The 22711-nt window shown below is 43.2% G+C and overlaps 1 long non-coding RNA gene across 2 annotated transcripts; it reads left to right on the top strand.

The window, feature by feature from the left end:
- The first annotated feature begins 388 nt into the window (after positions 1–388).
- Positions 389–14206, top strand: LOC121031919 (uncharacterized). 2 transcript variants are annotated; one of them, XR_005790975.1, is made up of 4 exons: positions 389–622; positions 9204–9319; positions 10438–10546; positions 13203–14206. It is a non-coding gene; the product is annotated as an uncharacterized LOC121031919 (long non-coding RNA). The 2 variants fall into 2 exon arrangements; XR_005790974.1 differs by lacking the exon at positions 389–622 and adding an exon at positions 1545–1730.
- The last annotated feature ends 8505 nt before the right edge of the window (positions 14207–22711 follow it).

Below are 22711 nucleotides of genomic sequence, written 5' to 3'. Positions count from 1 at the left end.
CCGAGATGTGAGATGCAATGAAAGAAAAGGAAATGATGAGGTGAATAGGAACAACACTGGTGCAGGATTTCTCTCAGCGTCTCTTAAAAAAAAAATGACAACGACAAGTAAACCAGACTTTTTCTTTTTCTTTGGGGGTCCATGAAAGCTATTTAACAATTTAAGTCTATTCATATGTTTAAAGCTGGAAGAGACCTCAGATATTTCAAGATGAGAAAGCCCAGGGAGGTAGTGTGACTTACAGAGGATCACAGTGTCCCTTTCTCCTGGCTGGTAGCCATTTCTTGGTAGCTAAATTTTCATTTTTAAGAGGAAAATTCCATTAAAACAAAACAAAACATTGTCCCAATTTTTTGAATTCTGTTTTTGATGGTGGTATTGACTTTTGAACATGCACCAGAAAATGAGCACTTTGATTGGATGCCAGGAATGTTAACTGGGAACTAAGCAGAATGCGGAGATTCTGATTCCGTGTTGCTTGAGGACTGGCACTTGTGACATCTCTAGCTCAGACACAGGGTCATGGAGGAGACAAGATCTAACCAGGAGAAAAGAACAAAGAACCTCATCTAAAAAAAAAAGAAAATGTCCATTTCATCATTTTTTCCAGGCTAACCTCTAGGTAGGTACTTCTAAGGACTTCATCTGGAATGAGAAGGTGGATCAGGAGTCAGGATTCTCAACCTCATAGACAGAGATGCACCCCAGGGTCTTCCTGAACAGGGAAGGGGCTGCCATCCTGACACCTGGAATTTGAGACCTAAGTGGGGCTTCCTACAGTTTTCTCCACTGTGAGCTGGTGCCAATGTTAGCAGGATGGGGGGGGGCAGTGCTTCTTGATGCAGGGAACACAAAAGAAGGGAGCCCAGAGGCCTGGGCTCTAGTCACTGCTATTTACCAGCTCCATGTTCTCTGGAAAGATCTGTTCCTGCCATTAGGCTAATTGACCTCAAGGTCTACAAGGACTGGCCACCGATCAGCCCAGTCCAGACCCCTCCCTCCCCTCGTCCACCAATTGCCCATGCCACACCCTAAACCAAGCCACCTCCTCCCTCTCCCTTTGTGCTGCCTGAAATTTGGTATTTTCACTCCTGGCTGTCTTCCTATTTCTCTCACATGTTACCAGCCTCACCAGACACATTTTTCCATCCCTCAAGACTTCTAGTTCTCTGACTCTGCTGGGCCTTCTAGTCCATTGGTGCATTCTGACAATCCCTCCTTTTGGACCATTATGTTTTTCATTGGTAGTCACTTCACAAACACTCTTCCCAATCCTCTCCTCTGCCCAGTGAGCTGTCATCTTTCCACTGATAATCAGCACCTTGACAATACCAACTTGAAAAATCCAATCCAACCACCCCTTCCTCAAGGTCTGCTGTTTAGTGGTGCCTATGAACGCCCATTGTAGGGCCATCCTTATGCATGAGCGATGCCAACCCCTTAGCACCTGAAACTTTCTGATGACTAATTTAATCCTTTATCAGTTGCCTCAGTTTCTCTACCCTGTCCCTATTTGTAGTTTCCATTCCCTTATTTGCAGCAGATGGCTTGGCTTTATGTTCACTGAGAAGGACAGCAGTAAGGCAGTTCCTAAACTATCTCCAAGTTTCATGGAGTCTGAATGACCTGAACTGGGAAGGCCAGAGGGAAGTTCAGACAAGTGTAGCCTGAGCCAGAGGGAAGACAAGCCAAACCATAGCAGAGAATGGGAAACCAAAAGGATAGTCAAGGTAGGTTCCAGTGTAGGAGGTCCTGAAGCTGAGACAGCAGGATTCATGTAGACCCCTTCATGAAGACTGTATCTGTGTTTCATTGGACTTCCAGTCCATTCCAAATCTCAGCTAAAGACATTAGTGTCTCCTTGACCTGAAACTCTCAAATTGTCCAAACCACAAATAAATTTGCTCTGAAAGAATTTTTAGATATAGAGTCATAGATGCTGTGTAATAAAGTTGTATTCTTCATATCAAGTTAGGCTGAGGGAACTCATCTCTGAAATTTTGCAGCTCAAATACAGCCCCAGCTCAATTATTTTCCCATTTGTTTTCATCATCTGACTTCCTAGCAGGTATAGAATTTTAGCCTGGGGAAAGATTTTCACTCAGGCATCCTGCACAAGGCATGGAGTTGTAAAGATACTGACAGATCAGGAGTATGGTGGGTTGAGTGGCCCTTCTATGGTTAGCCTCACCCTCGCCTTGTGTTTACTCTCCTTTTTTTTTTTTTTTTTTTTTTTTTTTGGTGATTTACAGAATCCCTAAGCAGGGTGAAAGAAACTAATGGCCCAGAGCAAAGGGCATCTGCTCATTGGATTTCTCTTGGTCATAAGATTTTGATGTCTTTTGGCCTTCCCTGATGCAGGAAGATAATCAATAGCAAGTTATATTTTTAGATGCAGCTTTTGAGAATCTATTTCTCATTGTGGAAAAAGCTCAGTGCACAGACAGGCCTCAGGGACCCTATGGCCAATGTGAAGGGCTTTGTCCTCCATGAAAGTTCCTGGACAAAGTTATTGAGCGTTTCTCTATGGGCATGTGTAGTGAGAGAGGGATTATGAAGCAGACAAGAGAAAGTTTCTATATAGAAGAACCACAAGCTTCTATCCAACCTCTGAGCTGAATCAACAACCCTGGAACTCCAGTTGGGTCACTGGGCCTCCCTTCTTAAGAGATAAAGTGGAGAATAGATATTGGGTTAGTGGTCAGGGGGCAGATGAACCCACCACCAAAGAGAAGAACTACTGGTCAGTAAGGAAGCTGTGGGTCAAGGCTACTTTTCAGGTATGTTTATCTAGCCATCAACATGTTTAAGTTTCAAAAAAAAAAAGGGAAGTCAGAAACCCCTTTAAATGAGCATATATTCTTCAATAAGCCAAATGTTTGTTATTTAAGGAAGCCTTGACAATTTATTCTGGAATAAAAGTTAACAAACTCTGTGATGTCAGTAACAATGTTTACCTGTTGTTAGTTGATTTATAATAGATACGTTCACTTATTTCCAAAATAGGCTTAAGAGAAAACAACCAAGAGATTTATGGTGGCATTTTTCACCTCTTACCCTCTTTTTTTGAAGTAGGACTGAGTTTCTTATTGAAAGTGACCCTGAGTGACCCTACCTCCATGGCTTTAGCTCTCACTGGGTTCTGGTCAGAAGCCTAGAGGTAGCAATGGCTTCCCACTCTTTGTAGTCTCTGGGTGCTTCAACATGCCTTGCTGTTTCTCTTAACCCTGACCACACCTTTGTAAGAAGGCTTTTTGTTCAATGAGTGTCCTCATTGTATTTTGTTTCTTGCTAGGACTCTCATTGCTATAATCTCCAACATGGAAAACCTGTATGGTTGTAACACTTAAGATAATCTCTGTTTTTGGACCAAGTATCATCAGTTTACTAAAAGAACTTGTCCTCTTTGCACTTGTACAGTGTGATATTTATGCGAGCTTCCATTCATGAAGCATCACTGGGGAAGTAATAGGCATCATCAATCCCATCTCACAGGAAAGGAAATGGAGTCACTGGAGTTTAGGAATTTGTTCAAGCTCCATGACTAATTGAGGTCACAGTGGCTAAGATCTCAGCTCTCCAGCAGGCTCTTCTAGCCCAAACGGTTCTGACCCACCAGCAGCCAAAGGAAGATGGAATCTTTATTATTTACCCTTCATCACTTTCTAAAGACTTGAGAGAAATGTTTCTGCCAAAAGGCCACCCTTAGGGCAACTTCCAACTTCAAAACAACAGATCTCCTTCCAAGACCAAGTGTGATCTTCTTCCCCTTTATTGCCACATAAGAATCCCCACAGCTTTTACAAATCATCAACATTTTACATTTGGTTCTATTTCAAAGATCCTTCAGAAATGCTGACTGGGAATGGCCAAGCTGACGTTAGCAAATAAAAAGAGTTCTCATTTAATCATTTCAGGTATGTTTCTCTCTTTATTTATCTTACTCTCTGCCTGTTACCCTGTTTCTGTGCATCCCTCTCTCTTTCCTCCTCCTTCTCATTCTATGAAAGAAAGTCATAAGAGGCCTCAGTTGGACAAGCTGACAGTCCTTTGTATGTTGAGGCACCTAGACACTAACAGTGGGAAGTCGTTGTTGCCTCTAGGCCTGTGACCAGAGCCCGTGAGAACTGTAATCATGGAGGCATAATGGCTCAGCCCCTGCCAGAACTATGACACTGAAGCAGGGAGAAACAGGAAAGAAATACCCCAGTCCCTCTGTCCTCTCACCTCTGGTCTCCTGCTGGTGCTTCCCAATGGCCAAGACCAACTGTAGGCCAGAGGGCCAGGGAGCCTGGGCGATGCAACCCATACTGGTAGCTTTTTGGGCTAACAGCAAAGTAGAGATGAGCAGACAGTGAATGAAAGCAATATAAGGGGGCAGCAGATGGGGAACAAATAGCAAATAGCCAACATAGAGATGACTCTACCTACTGACAACAGTAAGACTCGTTAGTGGGATGAGTGAACAATATTTTAGTTCTTTACTTCAGCCCCTCTTCCTCCTTCCAAAATAGTGTTGATTCATTTCTTGATGAGTTTTAGGGGCCCAGTGAGAGATTGTTTCACTCTCTGGACACTTCTGTTTTCTCTACTCTCTCTGTGGCTTGTGCTCTGTTAGGTGGAGCAATTGACTTTCTTCTTTCTTGAAGTTGTGTTGGGAACTGAATCTTCTTCTTCTTTCTCCTGTGTTCTCCTCCTTTGCTAAGTGCTAAACAGGAAGACTGATTTCCATAGATAGACCCTCAAGCAAGCCACGGCAGAGGTCTACCCCAATGGCAACCACAGATGTGGCAGGCTTGCTTCCATCCATCTGTGGATCACCTGACACAAGAGATACTCTTACCGTGAAGCTAATGAAGTTTAATTATCAGCACACCCATCCCACTCACATAGGTCCCTCCAAGGGCCTTGCAAGCGCCCCAAAATTTCATATTCATAATGTGGTCTTTTTCTTAAAGAGGGTCCTCACAATTATATAAACTTCAGGGCCAAAAAACTTGGGCCTATCCATTCCTCTATATCTTTGCCCCTGAAGACACCTTTTCTACCCATGACTAGCCTGGCAACGTTTGCAGAATCCAAAGCAGAGCCAATTAATATACGATAGATCTATTGGCAGAGACTCCTCAGACATATGGTCCAGTCAATGGGCCCAAACAAAGGAGCAATGGCAAGGTGTCACCGCATCCTAATAAAGCTGTGACAGTGAAACACAGTCAGTGACAACGGATGACAAAGGCAGGCTGCTGAGGATTGGCCAGTCACAAATGAAGCTCTGATGCTCTGCAGTTTAATAAACCTTACATGTGACACCAGGGGGGCAGTCACCTCCTCTGATGGCCAGCCAACTTGTACACCTGCTTTTTGGGGAGGTGCGGTGAGGAGAGCACAAGCAGGCTTGTTCTGCTAGCCTTGCCAGGACAGAACCTGGTCCAGGCTGCGGGCAGCCAGCGGGTGCTCTACACCTGGGTGTATTGTGGATGCCAGCCCCGGGTTAGGTCACAGAGATCGAGTTGTGGATCATTAGTTCCAGCCCCGGCTAACACTGCCAAGACCTGGGTTAAGTCCTTGCCAATCAGGCTTCTTTTCATTCACAGTCACAAAGTACCTGTTAGGTCTCATGCTCGTGGTGCCTTCAAGAGTGACTGAGTTTAAGTCACTTAATGCTGATCCTTCCCTCCTCAGAAAAAAACGGCCAAAGATGCCATCCAGGTTGAGAACTTAGTAGGTGACAGCACTGGTGATGAAAGAAAAAACAATGAACAAACATTTCCTTTTTTGAGAGAGAAAGAGAAACAGAGCATGTGCGCACAAGCAGGAGAGGGGCAAAGAGAGAAAGAGAGAGAGAGAGAATCCCAAGCAGACTTGATACAGGGCTCAATCTCATGAACCATGTGATCATGACTGAGCTGAAATCAAGAGTTGGACGCTTAACCTACTGAGCCACCCGGGCTCCCTGAAAATTTTCTTTATATTGGTTTATCATTTCAGTACCTACCAGAACCTTATTTAGGGACAGAAGAGGAAGAAGAGAGCTGGAGGAAAGAGGAAGGAGGGATGAAAGAATGTGACACTCACAAGAGGGATGAAGAACAAAGGCTCCGGAGGGGTAACTAGCTCTATGACCTTGGGCAAGAAACTTAACATCTCAGGGCCTTAGTTTTCCAATTTTGTAAAATAGGAATAAAAATAGTGCTTACTTCCTAGGAGGCTGTGAGGATTAAAAGAATTAACACATGTAAAACCCTGTGTGTGTTCCTAGCACAAAGGAAGAGCTCCATAAATACTAATAGGATTTTTTTTATGTACTTGCATAACCTCTCAGGCTAGGAGCTACCATCTTTGTGGGACTAAGCTCTGTCTTTGCATAGAAAGGACTAGGGCTCTGAGCTTACCAGCCACAGGGCATTGACCCCTTCACTATCCCCTTCAGCACCTTCCATCTGTAAAGTAAGAATGCCAATAATCTCCGTCTTAGCAAGTTTGTTCCAAGAAGCAAATGAGGCAGGAATCATGCCTGAGTTTTTCTTCCCTGTGAAGGACGGCGGAATGGCTGTGTTATTTGGAAATCATAAAATTAGTCAGACACTTGTAGTTTGCCCGAACCTTTTATGCATGAACCTCTGTCCTGTGATGCGTGTTGCCGTACTGGATGCTCAGGCTCCCTGAGAAAAGCCGATCTTACCTCTGCAGGCTACTGATGCCCTGCAGGGCTCCATCCTGGAGCGAATTCACTTCAGAAGAGTCACTCCATGGTGGGGTGCTAAGGACTGGTCCCAAGCTCCTGACATCATGAGTCGCTTCGAGCTGCACGTTGTGTCCACGAGCTCTCTAGGCAGCTGGGCTGCAAGGAGGTGCTCTCAGCCTCGAGGACAAGGACAGGCTCACCCTGGCACATGTGTTTGCCTACTCCTTTCCAGCTGGCAGCCCTGCTTAATGAACTGCGCCCAGTGTCACAAGGAAAGGGGCTTTTTGATGGGCAGAGTTATTAGCGCTTCGTTCTAATTATGCCTCCTGGTGTTTTCTTCACTGTGCCCCTCTCACTTCACCTGACGGTGCTGTTAGCGTCACCCAGACACGTTGGTGACGAGCACACTGAACCACTGCCGATGGGGATGAATATCAGGCCGACTGGAAAACAAAGCTTGTTAGCCTTCTCTTTCTTGTGTGAACCCCGTAGGCCTTTCTGGCCTTGCCTTGTGGGGGAGCCCAGAAAGGGCCTCTTTTCGGAGATTTCTGGATGGAATCTGATTTCTAACATCTGGTGCAGACAGCCCATTCAGGAAAGGAAAAGAACAATCCTTCAGGGGGCTCCTTAATGTCATGTCAACAATGTGATAAGAGAAGGGAGAGAAGAAATACACCCAGCCCTTTCAGGTAGCTCTGGGCACATGGGACCGAGACAGGAAGTGCGAGAGGGACAGAAGGGAGGCGACCATCTTCTCCTGTAGAAACGACTCCTGCCAGTCTCTGGATCAGCACTGGGAGAACTGTTCTCAGAATGAGAGGGATCGCTCAAAGGTTAGAGGTTATTGAAGGAAGGTTCTCATGGTGGCGAATTCTCTTGACATCTGTCTGAAAAATGTTTTTTCTTTCTCTGTATTGTCGTGAAAGACATGTTCACAGGGTATACCATTTTTGATTCTCAGCCTTTTGGAGCTGGTTTTCCTCTACTTTTGGCTTCTGTGTTGCTGTTGGAGAGGCTTGTGGCTGTCAGTTGCCGTTCCTATGATCCAAGTTCCCTCTCTGGCTGTTTTTAAGATCTGTTCTTTGCCTTCGGGGTGAAAGCAATTTTACAAAAGTGTGTCAAAGTGTGGATTTTTTTGCTTTGTTATCCTGCTTGGGATTTATTGTGATTCCAACCTGGAAAGTCCTCAGCCTCTACTCTTCTAATACTGCTTCTTCCTATTTTCTATACCATCTCTTTTGGGAAACTCTGCTTGACTCTGTGGTTGACCTTCTCTCTCCTCTGCATGCCCGTTTCTCAGGCCTGTATCGATGGGAACCCCAGGAGACTGGGGCTGACAAAGTTCTGTTCTTCCAGAAAGAATTTGCATTTGTGCTGCTGCCATCTGCCAGGGTGCTTTCAACATCGGGCTGAACTAATTTCCTGGTAATTAATCTCCATGCTTTTTCGTATACAGAGATAGTGCAAATTCAAGCCCCAGACCTGCCTGGAAACAGTTCTGTGGCTGGGATACTTATTTGGGAGAGATTTTTCTTTTTCCAAGGGCCAAGGCAGGCTGAGACAAGTTTCCTCGTTTGTGTCCTTGTGAAGCAGAATTTTCTTTCCTTCCACTGAGGGAGTAGTGTGTGGGGAACCCCTGCCATTCCAACTGCCCGCCTTCCACAGCATGGCCACGAAACCCAAGGCACTGAAATAGATGAAGGGGTCCGAGAAACCCTTAAGGACAGTTGCTGTCTTCCATGGCCACTTTATCTTTATATCCTGAGTCTTTCTCCACTGCCCCAAGCGTTCTGAATTTTTAAAACATATTATTCATAAATAATTATTTAAATTATTCAATTTAAAAAATTGTTGTTTGCTTGTTTAGTTTGGAGTGGAAAGGTTATCAGGATTTCTGGTCCAGTACATCTCCAGAAATGGAAGTCCACATCTCCACGTATAATCCCCTCTCTGAAGAATTCTCCAACTTCTCACTCACTAGATCTTCCTTTTGTTCTCTGTAGGCTGGCATGTGAGTAGCTAAAGCTCTTCACCATTAGCAGAGACGGCCCTCATCACAACAGGAGGCATGAACGGCAATCTCGTATCACGTGGGAACAAAGTGTTAGAAGCCCTGTACGTTTATCTCAGACATTGCTTAGTTTCCTTTTTTTTTTTTTTTGTATATGCTTTATCACGTGCACATTGTGTTAGTATGGTAGTACATGCTTGCAATCTATTAATAAATAAATATACATTTTTTTTAACTGATAGGAGTATATAGTCATGAGAGTTTGGACACTCCACTACCTTCTGAAGTCGTTGGAGGTCATTCTCTCCATTCCTACGACTTGTATGGCTGGAGAGAAAACATTCATTCAGAACTTTGCAGACACTGAACTCTACTTCCTCAGTCCAAAAACAAAAGGTCTGGCATAGATCATGACAACATTATATTATATGTTTATAATATACTGGGTTCTCCCAGTACCTTGCCTGGGGCTGTGTTCGCTCTGAACCTCCACTGCCTTTCCAGGTCTATTTGATGCATTTCCTTGGCCCGTCCATCTGTGTTCCCTGTCTGGGGTATGTTTTCAGGCCTCTGAGGATACATTTCACCCTGGAAGTGGACACAAGCAATCAGAGTTCAAGGTAACTACGCAGCCAAATGACCACTGCCAAGGCTTTCTACCAACAGGAGCTAGAGAGTCAAAACTTTCTTCTCCGTATTGAAGCTGAGTTCCAGTCTTGAAGTGCTTTCCTGATGGTGATTCTAGAACCCTCAATTCACAATATGACTCCAAATGGGTCATATTGCAAGAAAATAGTCAGTCTGGAGCTATTTACTGTTCTTAGTCTTAGAAGATAGTAAACAGAAGGCTTACATGACAAATATTATAAAATATATGTGTGTGTTTGTGTATAAATTGGCATAATCCGTAGGTTTCATGCCATCCTAAGAAAAGCTTTTAGACACAGAATTGTGGTACTCTGGTTTATCAGTATGGAGAACTTACGGTACAAATGAACAAGAAATTTTGTGCTATAGTCCTTGTGTGCACTGTCCCCATCATCACACAGACACATGAATTGTGGGCATGTCATAGCTGGGTCACTCCCCAAGTCATTCAAAGCTGAATCTGGCATCATTTTGTTCTCAGAATCTTTGAGAACTCTGGGTCCATTAGTGTGGATGAAAACAGGTTTAGACCGCTTTATGACAGTGATGTTATCACCTCCTGTGTGGTCAAGTGAAACAAACGTGGTCTCCAAATAGGCTTGTGTTTTCTGAGCTAACAGCCCTCCCCTGTTTATATTTTGTCCTTAAGGAGGATATTTTTTAAAAGCCTATTTCACAGAATCAATTTTAGTGGGCCCTTTAGAATGGGAGGTGAGCTGAAGGCAGTTCAGTTTGTTTTAACAAAAACTTCAGCTTATTGAAGCAAACATTAGTGTATCACGTCCCCATATGGCAACCATTAGAGACAAGGGAAGCTTAAGAAGTGTATTGCTCTGAGATAGCTCATAAAAGAATTGTAGACATTTTTATAGGACCTAAAGATACCACCAATAGAATAAGGACAGAACCCATTTGTAGATGATAGGTGAGAAGAGGAAATCTTTGAGGAATCAAAAGGTCTTCCCTCTACAGTATACAAGGTAGAAAAGAGTTCAGTTGAGAGGTCTGTGGTTCATGTGCATATTAATTAATTTATTTTCTCAGTCAAATCAGTCAACCGACGTTGATTGACCACCTACTATGTTCCCAGATGTGGTGGGTTCTGAGGATGCAGGGATGAACAAGACACAATCCCTGCTTCAAGGACTTGCACACAGTTGATGGACAAGGAAGGAGGCCACTGAGTGAAAGGGGAGAGTGTAAGTAGTAGACTGGGTGGGGGTGATGTGCCAATACATGTGGGGGATACATGGATGCTTCATACCTGACCTGCCAGTGCAAGTCTGTGCTGTGGGTTATTCCAAGCAGGCAGAGCTGGAGGTACAAAAGCTGCAAGAGGGAGAAAACAGGGTGTCCTTGAGCAACTTCAAGTAGTTCTTTTTTTTTTTAATGTTTCTTTATTTATTTTGAGAAAGAGCTCAAGCGAGAGAGGGACAGAGAGAGGGGGAGAGAGAGAATCCCAAGCAGGTTCTGTGCTGTCAGTGCAGAGCCTGATGTGGGGCTCAATCCCATGAACGTGAGGTGATGACCTGAGCCAAAATCAAGAGTTGGACACTTAACCAACTGAGTTTACCCAGGTGCCCCTGCAAGTAGCTCTTTATGGCTTCCACTAGTTTTAGGAAGGGAATGTCAAGAGGTTACACTGGAGAGGTAAGCAAGGATCCAGACCACAAAGAGACTTTGGTGATTCCCAGCAGTGGAAAATCATTGAAAGCTTCTAAGCAGAGGAATGAGGTGATCAAATTTTCATTTTAGGAGGATGGTGTTAGTAGCAGTATGGGAAATGGCTTAGAGCCGGGAAAGGTGAGGATGGGAGGCAAGTTAGGAGCCTGGAAAGGCAATCAAGTCAAAGGATAAAAGTGGCTTGAGCTAAGGTAGCTGACGCTGAGACAGAGAACAGTGAACGACTGACGATGTGTTAGGAGGGTAGAATTAGCAGGACTTGAGAATGAGTTGAATGTGGGAAAAGGAAGCAGGAGAGAAGCTAAGGCTAAATAAAGCTTGTGTTACTGGCTGGGAGAGATGTAGTGTTCACTTACATGGCAGACACTGGGGAAAGAGGGGGTCTAAAGGGGACACCACTGCGTTAAATTGTAGAGATCTCACATTTGTCTTTGGGCTCTCCAACAGACTCTTACACATACATTTCTCAAGCTTGGTACAGGGAACTGGCAGGACTTAGAAATGTGGGAGTCCCCAGCCTATGGTTGGTAACAGAGACAATGGGAATGGGATGAGATTATCCCAGGTAGAGAGTAAAGAGGGGGATCTGAGGACAGACCCTGAGGGAACCAGCCTAAGGATCATGAGGCAACCGGAGGATCAGCAGAGAAGTAGGAGACCAGGAAAATATGATGCCAGAGTGAATATGTGAAGGGGTAAGAGGAGAAGGGGGAGAGGGGGGGAGAAAAAGGGTGAAGGAGGGCAAGTGTCCATGATTCTGTAACTAGCAGATCTCCAGTGGCCTGGGCAGGAGCAGTTTTGGTAATGTGACAGGAGAGCAATTGCAGAGTGAATGGATGGTGGGAAGTGGAACCTGGGGGCAGGGCTAACTTTCGCCTTCAATATTCTACCTGTAAAGGGAAGGGCAGATGAGGTGGCAAGTGACACAAGGATGATAAGACACAAGGAGCAAATGATAGGAGAGACGAGATGATTCCAGTGCTGATGAGAAAAGAGCTAATAAGGAAGAAGGGGCTCAGGAAGTAGGAGTCAGGATGATGATTAGAGAGGGGTCCCTGACAAGAGGGCTTGCCTGGGTCCAGAGTGCAGGGGTGGGGCAGGCTTTAGACAGAAGGGCAGACCCAAGAACCACGGAATCCCAGGCGCATTCACCAGTGTTTATGCTCTCACTTCTGGAATCAACTTAGGGTCAGCGAGGTGGCTTCACTCACTGATCTTGGCTGGACTTCCCTGTCTGAGACTCAGCAGTTGTCAGCTAATCTGGATGAGTTTGTGGTAACTGGAGTGACTGAAGTACTCTGTTCCATATGAACCTCAGCCTCATCCTGGGACCAGTGGGCTAACACAGCTTGTCATCCTGGTGATTGTGGAGGCACAGGGGAGCAAGCTCCAGTGCCCACACCCATTTGCAGCCTGTTGGTCGCGTCTGCTAATATCTCTCTGGCCAAAGCACGTCACATGGCTGAGTCACCCTCCCACCACACATGTTGCAAAGTTAAATGGCAGAGAGCACAGGTTCAGGGCTGGATGAAGAATTTCTTAACACAAAGAGAAATACGGTTTTGACATTTTGTCAAACACAGGAAGAAAAAGAAGTTTGCAAGTATCCAAGGGAAAAAGACAAATTAAAGGCTTAGCCATTCCCTCTTCCATTCAGGCCAAGGTGCTGCTGTATTATTTATGTCTGGAAAGGTTAACACTCAGCTGTGGTTAATGAGTAAAGCAGTCTGGAGGAGAACGGTCCGTGATAGGGTCAGCACTACCTTATAAAACTTGACGACAGCAAAGTCAGCTTTATTGCTTTTGTAGAGAGGGGGAAAGCCCTCTACCACCTCGATGGAGTTGGTTGAATCTGCTTTTGGGCAAGAGAAAAAAAATATTCTCTCCAAGTCTTGTTTACAAGAAAAGAGTATTGAACTGTGGAAGAGTTTAAGAGCGTGTGTGGGGAGATAGGAGTGTTTGCCAAAGAGAGGACAAGACAGCTGTGGGTTGCATCCATATTATACCTGGACAGGCAAGAAATGAGCTCCTATCTACAAAGCCAGATCTCCCAGGGCCAAACTGAAGGGTTATACCGGGGGTCAGGAAGGCGAGTCTGTGATGAGGATGTTTTCCCCATCGGCTTCAACCATCCCAAGTGACCATCACTTGCCCTTCTCCTCCTATTTCCAGGCAGATCCATTCTACATATACCCACCTCTGCTTTGGAAGCAGAACTGAAGCGTGCTGCTGTGAATTTTATAAACAATTCGCCAAGGTGTACACGGTTGTCACCTATGGACCTTGTGCTGACATAAATTGGGGCTCTACACGTGGCATCTTTCACTTCAGTGTAGTGTGAAATATGCCCTGTTGGGACATTGATGGAATACAGTACCTGATTTTAACTAAACTAACTCTCAGAAAATAAACACTTGGCTTTAAAAGTTTCCTGCCAAGAAATAGCAGTTGGAAGATTTATGCGGACAGACAATGTGGAAATGGCCCAGCTGACCATGAGCCCAGCACGTAAATGGGCTCTGGGTCAGCCATGCTGCGAGGTGCAGCAGTGGTGATCTGATCACTTCTGACGAGACGTCAGCCAAATGAAAAACATGGAAACGATGATTCTTTGAAATACATGTTTACATCCACTGTCATTAATCTGCCTCAAATGTTAGGCTGCATGTGAGTAGGAAGTCACCATGAGTAGCAGAATGTCCAAAAAGTAAGCATTCAGAATGAAGACACAAACTTCTAAAATAGCGTTGGCATTATTTTAGGTTGGGTGTCACCCAATCCACTATTTTTTTTAAATGTCAGTGTACAACAATTAAGAAGCATCTTTAAGGATTTCTTAGAAGAAGCAAAAGATCATGCATATTTTTTCTGTGTTCTTCCTTCTATGGTAAAAATGGCTGAAACAGATGTGGAAAAGAATACGTTCACAAACTAGAATGGATTCCTTGATCAGCAAATAGTATTTAAAGATGCACAGAAAACATGGTTGAAGGTTAGAAGAAATGTGTACAGACGAATTATACTGAGTGGGAGGTTTTTTATGCTTTGGGGTGAAAGTACAGATGTCTGAGTTAATGGTATTACTAGGTTATTTTTCAATAATGAACTTTGTAAGAACAAAGTGTGTGTGTGTGTGTGTGAGAGAGAGAGAGAGAGAGAGAGAGAGAGAGAGAGAGTCACTAATGGAATGAGGCACTAAGAAGATGTATTCTCCATAGAAAATGGCTTCTTGAAAACTTAGTGAATGTTAGCACCAAAGGAACAAGTGGTTTGATTGGAGGAAAAAAGGATTTGCAAGTCAGGCTACAGATTTGCCCCATGTGTGAAATTCTTTAATTCATTTGTCCTAAGCAAGATATTGCAGCAAAGAAATGAAAGCCAAATGAGTGCCTGTGTGGCTCAGTCAGTTAGTAGACAGACTCTTGATTTTGACTCAAGTCATGATCTCAATGAGGTGGACTCAAGCCCCACGTTGGGCCACATGCTGAGGGGCCTGCTTGGGATTCTCTCTCTCCCTCTGTCTTTGCCCCTCCACTGCTCATGCTTGCTCACACTCTCTCTCAAAATAAATAAATAAATAAACGGCAATCCCTATCAAAATAACACCAGCATTTTTCACAGAGCTAGAAAAAACAACCCTAAAATTTGTATGGAATCAGAAAAGATCCCAAATAGTCAAAGCAATCTTGAAAAAGAAAACCAGGGGCGCCTGGGTGGCGCAGTCGGTTAAGCGTCCGACTTCAGCCAGGTCACGATCTCGCGGTCCGTGAGTTCGAGCCCCGCGTCAGGCTCTGGGCTGATGGCTCGGAACCTGGAGCCTGTTTCCGATTCTGTGTCTCCCTCTCTCTCTGCCCCTCCCCCGTTCATGCTCTGTCTCTCTCTGTCCCAAAAATAAATAAAAAACGTTGAAAAAAAAATTAAAAAAAAAAAAAAAGAAAAAGAAAAAGAAAACCAAAGCCGGAGGCATCACAATCCCGGACTTCAAGCTGTATTACAAAGCTGTAATCATCAAGACAGTATGGTACTGACACAGAAACAGATGCTCAGATCTATGAAACAGAATAGAGAACCCAGAAATGGGCCCACAAATGTATGGCCAACTAATCTTTGACAAAACAGGAAGAAATATCTAATGGAATAAAGACAGTCTTTTCAGCAAGTGGTGCTGGGAAAACAGGATAGCAACATGCAGAAAAATGAACCTGGAACACTTTATTACACTACACACAAAAATAAACTCAAAATGGATGAAAGTAAACATAAGACAGAAAGCCATCAAAATCCTCGAGGAGAAAGCAAGCAAAAACCTCTTTGACCTCGGCCACAGAAACTTCTTACTCAACACGTCTCCAGAGGCAAGGGGCACAAAAGCAAAAATGATCTACTGGGACCTTATCAAAAGAAAAATCTTCTGCACAGTGAAGAAAACAATTGGCAAAACAAAAAGGCAACCAGTGGAATGGGAGAGGATACTTGAAAACAACATATCAGATAAAGGAATAAAGGACTAGTATCCAAAATCTATAAAGAACTGACAAACTCAACACCCAAAAAACAAATAATCCAGTGAAGAAATGGGCAAAAGACATGAATATATATACTTCTCCAAAGACATCCAGATGGCCAACCGACACATGAAAAAATGCTCAATATCACTCATCATCAGGGAAATACAAATCAAAACCACAATGAGATACTACCTCACACCTGTCACAATGGCTAACATCAACAACTCAGGCAACAACAGATGTTGGTGAGGATGCGGAGAAAGAGGACCTCTTTTGCACTACTGGTGGGAATGCAAACTGGTGCAGCCACTCTGGAAAACAGTATGGAGGTTCCTCAAAAAATTAAAAATAGAACTATCCTACAACCCAGCAATTCCACTACCAGGTATTTATCCAAGGGATACAGGTGTGCTGTTTTGAAAGAGCACATGCACCCCAATGTTTATAACAATATTGACAATACCCAAAGTACGGAAAGATCCCACATGTCCATTGATGGATGAGTGGATAAAGATGTGGTATATATATATGCAATGGAGAATTACTCAGCAATCAAAAAGAATGAAATCTTGCCATCTGCAACTATGTGGATGGAACTAGAGGGTATTATGCAGAGCAAAATTAGAGAAAGACAAATAGCATATGACTTCACTCATGAGGGATTTAAAATACAAAACCGATGAACACAAGGGAAGAGAAGCAAAAATAATATACAAAAAGGAGGAAGACAAAACATAAGAGACTCTTAAATATAGAGAACAAGCAGAGGGTTGCTGGAGGGGTTGAGGGAGGAGGGGATGGGCTAAATGGGTAAGGGGCTTAAGGAATCTACTCCAGAAATCATTGTTGCACCATGTGCTAACTAACTTGGATGATAAATAAACAAACAAACAAAAACACAAACTTACAAAGAAGTAGAAGTCAGAATTTCATAGGGCAATACTCTCAAACCTGAACGTGTGTGTGAGCCACCTGAGGTCTTGTAAAATGTAGATTTTGATTCAGTCGTCCTAACCTGTCCTGGATTCTGCATTTCTAACCAGCTTCAGGTGATGCTGCTGCTGCTGGTCAATGTACCACACCTCGAGTAGTGAGACCATACAGAAACAGAGAATGTAAGGGTTGGTATTAATTTTACAAAAATAAGATCATCTGCAATGTAGTAAAATATTTCTTTTGTAATGACACGTGGAGTGATCATGCAAATCATTTGTACTGCGGAGAGGTTTGCTGGTTATCTTGTGGCAAAGTCCTTAAGAGTGGTCATACAGGAGGTTGTGTTTTTGCAAAAATGCAATTTTGTGTTTTGCTGCTGGTGGTGTTTTTGCAAAAATTCAATTTTGTCAAATTTCTGATCTTTTAAATAATGTCAAGTAACGATTAGATTTCTACCTAACAAGTAGAATACATACATATGTAATACACACACACACACACACACACACACACACACACACACACACACCTAATCTGTTCCTCAATGTAAAAGTGGCAATTTAATAATGAGTGAGAAAGTAACCGACCTTCAGAAGAAGCTGGTGCTATAGAGAAACCATTGTTTTCATCATTATGTGACATTGTTGAACACGACATAGGCACCACCTATGACATCTTTCATGTCTTCACACTAAGACACTGGATTTTCTAGCATTTAAAAATCAATCACACAATCTTGAACACATTTTACAAAAATATAAAAACATAGCTATATTCCATCAGTGTCCCTTCTGATTCATTCATAAGAAAATTAGGTTGAGATCAGAAAACACAGAAAGGTATTAGCTGAATTTCCACAAAACATTTGCATAATTGGTGAACATGACTGAGCAAAGAATACCATGATTTAGTAAGAGAGGCTGATGGTGCAAGCCTTCCATTTGGATCTATCAAGTGTGTTTTTTACCTCAGACAGCAATTAAAACCTAGTAAGAAAACAAACCAAACTTAGGACGAAACCATTGAATGATTGTATCACAAAGTCCTAAACCAAGATTTTAAAACAGAAAGCAGCATACTGAACTGCATTGTTCCCACAAAGAATATTAATAATATGTAAAAGATTTTAGTGAGAGTAAATATTGCCAATAATAAAATAATTACTTAAAAGTATTACTTGTTTCTTTATCTTATCCTTTTTAAAATTTATATTTTTGTGTATATCTTCATGTACAGAAAACATTACTACTGTAGTATATCTGAATAACTTTTAAATAAATAATATACATTTTGAGGTTGTTTACTTTTTTAATGTTTATTCATTTATTTTGAGAGAGAGTGTGAGCAAGGGAGGGGCAGAGAGAAGGAGAGAGAAAGAATCCCAAGCAGGCACCCCAGTGTCAGTGTGGAGCCCGACACGGGGCTCAAACTCACAAACCATGAGATCATGACCTGAGCCGAAATCAATAGTTGGACACTTAACCAACTGAGCCATCCAGGCACCCAAAGGGAATTGTTTACTTTTTAACTAATGGGGTGTGCAATACAAAAATATCAGAGGACGCTGATATAAATTAACACTATGAACTCTGGTCATTTTCCTTCATTCATTCAATCAACATTCACTACACACCAATATTGTCCTAATGAGTGGTGATTGCATATACATATTCTAAAAGACATTGAAACTCAGGGTGATCAGATTTTGTTAGCAATATGCAAAAACTGAGTGGGCCATCACCCACTCAAGGTGAGTAGGCCATCACCATAGAAAGAAGAAAAAAATCACCCTTTACGTTGGATTGGGCAGCTGTGCTGTGGAATGCCCTGGGTCTGGATCATTCCTGTTGAGCACTCAGTGAGCATTTATTGAACTCCAGCATGCCTGGTGAAGGAACGTGGTCCCAGAGATATTAAAGTGACTTCCGGTGGATCTCTGCTGCTGATTCATGAGGTTAGCCACCGATTGGGACCAGCACTCTTCAGAGGAGCTTAAATGCCCAATCAGGAGCTTTGTCTAAATGTTGCTTCATTTTTCCTTTAGAGAGCGCTATGTCTTTTGTTAGAAAAAGAGTTTCTGGGGAACTCTTATCACAAAAAATGCTTTGTATAAACTGCCTCTTGTGGAACCATTGCTATGGCTTCGCTAAGTCCTGTTGTACATGATCACTAGTTTAAAGAACTCCCAGTGGGAAAACAACATAAAGGGAGATATTTGAATCTTATTTAAGGACAAGTAGAAATTACTTTCTTTGTATTAGGAAGAACCTGAGGCAGAATCATGTGTTCAGGATAAAGGAATAGGTGTTTTTCTCCCTCTTCCTAATTTTGTTACAGGGAAGAGAAATAAAAGAGTTAGGGTTGAGAAAAAAAGGAGTTGAAACACAAGGGGAACTAAGTCATCAGCAGGCTTTAAATGAGGATGGAGCTAGCATCTGAGAGAAGCCACAAAGCTTTGCAGTATAAATCTAGCCTGAAGGTCCAGCTCCACATGTCAGCCTTGAAGCATACTGGCTAGAAGATGGAAATTATAGTAAAGTAAAAAGAACATACTAATCAGAGCATGGCTATGGGAGAAGAGTTATATTTAATGGTAACTGATAACTAATGTATACACAGAAAAAAACAATGTTTCTCTAAGAAAAATGGGTTTTTTTTGTTTTTTTATTAAAAAAATTGTTTTACGTTTATTCATTTCTGAGAGACAGAGAGAGATAGAACATGAGCAGGGAAGGAGCAGAGAGAGAAGGAGACACAGAATCCGAAGCAGGCTCCAGGCTCTGAGCTGTCAGCACAGAGCTCAACGCGGGGCTGAAACTCACGAACCATGTGATCATGACCTGAGCCAAAGTCAGACACTCAACCGACTGAGCCACCCAGGTGCCCCTAAGAAAAATGTTTATTCTCTGAGAATAAACAGCTTTATTGTCTATTGTTTCAAGTCAGCAATTTTAAGAAGTATACTAAGGGCTCCTGGGTGGCTCAGTTGGTTAAGTGTCTGACTTTGGCTCAGGTCATGATCTCACAGTTCTTGAGTTCAAGCCCCACATCTGTGTTGACAGCTCAGAGTCTGGAGCCTGCTTTGGATTCTGTGTTTCCTTCTCTCTCTGCCCCTCGCCCACTCATGCACCACCCCCTCCCCCCCAAGAAAAAAGTATACTAAATAGTTAATAACTAAAAAGTAGAAAATAAGTTACTATGTTTGGACTTGGGCAAACAACATCATTTGAATCTAAAGAAAAACATTGCCCAATAGTTTGCCCAAAATGATTAAGACACTGCCACTTGGTGGCAGTGTGTACTAATTGCAGGAAAAGAACCCACTGTGTTTTTTTTTTTTTTATCTCAACTTTGAGAATGGAGATTGAGTTTTTCTTCTTTTTGGTCCTGTCTTCTAAGGTGATATGGATTTTCAAAGCTATAAAGGTAAACACTGCACAGCTAATTGTTTCAACAAATCATTATTGAGCACCTACATGTCACCAGGTACTATTCCAGGTACTGGGGACACAGGGGTGAATTGGAGAATTAATAGCTATGCTTTCATGTGTTTCAATTCTGGTGAGAAAATAGGTAATGAATGAATGGATGATTCCTTATATTACTAAGGTCCACATGAGGATAAGACAGGTGGGAAGTAACTGGGAGAATTACTTAGGGAAGGCTTCCTTGAGAAGCTGACATTTAGACTTAGAGACAAAATAGAACTCAGCCTCCCAAAGCTCTGAGAGAGAAGCATTCTAGGCAGAGGAAACAGCAAATACAAAAGCTCTAAAAAGAGAACAACTGTTTGTAATGAGCCAAGGAGAGAGCGGTAGTAGGTTAATTTAGAGAGAGGGGGCAGGGCCATAAACAGCAGGAAATTTGAACCTCGTGCTAAGTGCAATAGGAAGATGTGGGAAATTGAAAAAGGGAGGCACAATATTTTGCAGCTCTTCTCTGCAAGAGTTAGAGTGTATTTTCCCATCTCGGAAATCCGGGCTGGCTTTGTAACCTGCTTTGACCTAAGAATGTGGCAGAAATGATGTGTTAATTTCAAAGGCTCAGCCTCAAGAAGTCTTGGAGCTTCCACCTTCACCTTGCTGGAATGCTTCTGCCACCACATAAGATATCGCTGGCTGGGCTACTAGACAGGAAGTGACCTTGTAGAGAACAAGGCCTGGCCAATAACCAGCACCAAAGTCCCAGATGTGTGAATAAGGGGAATTTACCCTCACAAGTCCTCATATAGTTGCCAAATGACTATAGCCACATGTGTGAGTCCAGACAATTCCCACAATAAAACTGCCCCCCAACCTATGTTACTGAACTACGTTACTGATCCACAGAACTATGACAAATAATTAATAGTTTTTTAAGCCACTATGTTCTGGGATGATTTGCTCTACCATAACTGAAACAGAAGTTCTGGAGAAAATTCTGTAAGGAAGCCTAGGGCAGCCATGGAAATACGGCAGCACCATACTCCTGAACAGAGCCAGGTATCAGTAAGAACAACTTCCAACAAGAGAAATGGACTTGGTAAAAGCCCGTGAAGGTCTCTGTCTGGCTGTTTTGTGAGCTAATACTTCCCACGGTGCTGAATTGGACCGAACCCTGACTGTTCCCTGGAGGCTTTGGGGACGATGTTGAGTTGGGATTCAGGGTCCAGAATGGAGTGGAGTTTTAGATCCATCCACTTGTAAAATGTATATAAGTTATACTTAAGGTAGCCTCATTCAGAACTGAGTGGAGAGGGGAGGATTCTGGACTCCTCACTTACGTTTGGGAATTAAGCAAGTTCATTGCCCTTTGACACCTTGAATTCCCTTATCTCTTAATTATAGTTACAAGCTGCATACCGCTTGTGGTAGAATATTCTTTTCCCTAGTTGATATTCCGAGTCTATGGAATTCTAGGTACTAATGAGCAACCCAGCAACACTGGATGTTTAAGAAGAACCCACTAGCCAAGATGCATGTAAAGCCCAGATTCTTCTATGCTCCTTTGAAGATGGCCATGAGCTCACCGGGGGACCTTCCTAGCAAACATCTCTGAGAACAGAAGGAGGGTCTCAGCAGCAGGCTGACACATACCCATCTTTCCTGATAAGAGTCCCCATTCCCTGTCACGCAACATGGAGGATGTATCTGGAGGCAGCTGAACTGCAGGGAAATTTACTCTTCTGTGAGCCTTGTTCATGGAATGTCCTTTCTGAAGCTAGATGTGAAACTCCCATATCCTAGTTTCCTTGGCATGGCAGGAACCATTCCCTTCACATCCCTCCTAAGATTCCACAAGATTATGGGATTTACATCTTGTTTTAATTTGTCTTTTTTTTTTCAACGTTTTTATTTATTTTTGGGACAGAGAGAGACAGAGCATGAACGGGGGAGGGGCAGAGAGAGAGGGAGACACAGAATCGGAAGCAGGCTCCAGGCTCCGAGCCATCAGCCCAGAGCCCGACGTGGGGCTCGAACTCACGGACCGCGAGATCGTGACCTGGCTGAAGTCGGACGCTTAACCGACTGCGCCACCCAGGCGCCCCTTGTTTTAATTTGTCTTAAGCAACCCAGGAGTCACATCTGCTAAAAGCCAAGTCCTGACTCCGTTAATAGTTACAGCCACCCCCCAGCCACAACCCAACCCAGAAATATCTCCTTCTTGTCCTTGGACTACCTATTGTGTACTTGGGCTGGAACAGTTTCACTATGTGTTCCCTCTGCCTCAACCATCTCCCCTACCCTTTTCCAGCTGTGTCCTTTATTGACCTCATGGCAGCCTTCTCTTCTCCTCCTATATTCACAGTGTCAGAAGCAACCTTCATGTTCAGGCCAGGTCTTGGGGCCTCTGGGTTTGACCCCCATGTCTCTTTCTCCTCTCTCTAGAATGTTGTCTCTGGATCTGATTCCACCTGAGTGGTTTCCAGTCTCCTCTTCGATTGCATGGTTTATATTTAGGTTTGGCTGCAAATGAGCAGACGGATGATGCAGAACCACCTCTCTCCCAGGGGGTGGGTCCTTCTTTCTCTTACTGACATTCTAGGGAAGGAAGTGTTGTCTGGCTGCCAGGAAGCAAGAGAAGCATGGTGAGAGGTGAGAGAAGTGATTTGTAGCTAAAAGGAAAGGGTAGAGAGATATGAAAAGGGAAAGTAGAAAGTGAAGCATTAGGAACTGGCTAAGCACAAACTGTAGATCTCAAAACAAAACAAAACTAAACTAAACTAAACTAAACTAAACTAAACTAAACTAAACTAAA

The sequence above is a fragment of the Herpailurus yagouaroundi genome, unplaced genomic scaffold (assembly GCF_014898765.1).
Source record: "Herpailurus yagouaroundi ecotype Mexico unplaced genomic scaffold, PumYag 141, whole genome shotgun sequence".
Lineage (NCBI taxonomy): Eukaryota > Metazoa > Chordata > Mammalia > Carnivora > Felidae > Herpailurus > Herpailurus yagouaroundi.
The sequence above is the reverse complement of the archived record's forward strand: the minus strand, read 5'-3'. Positions and strand labels throughout refer to the sequence as shown.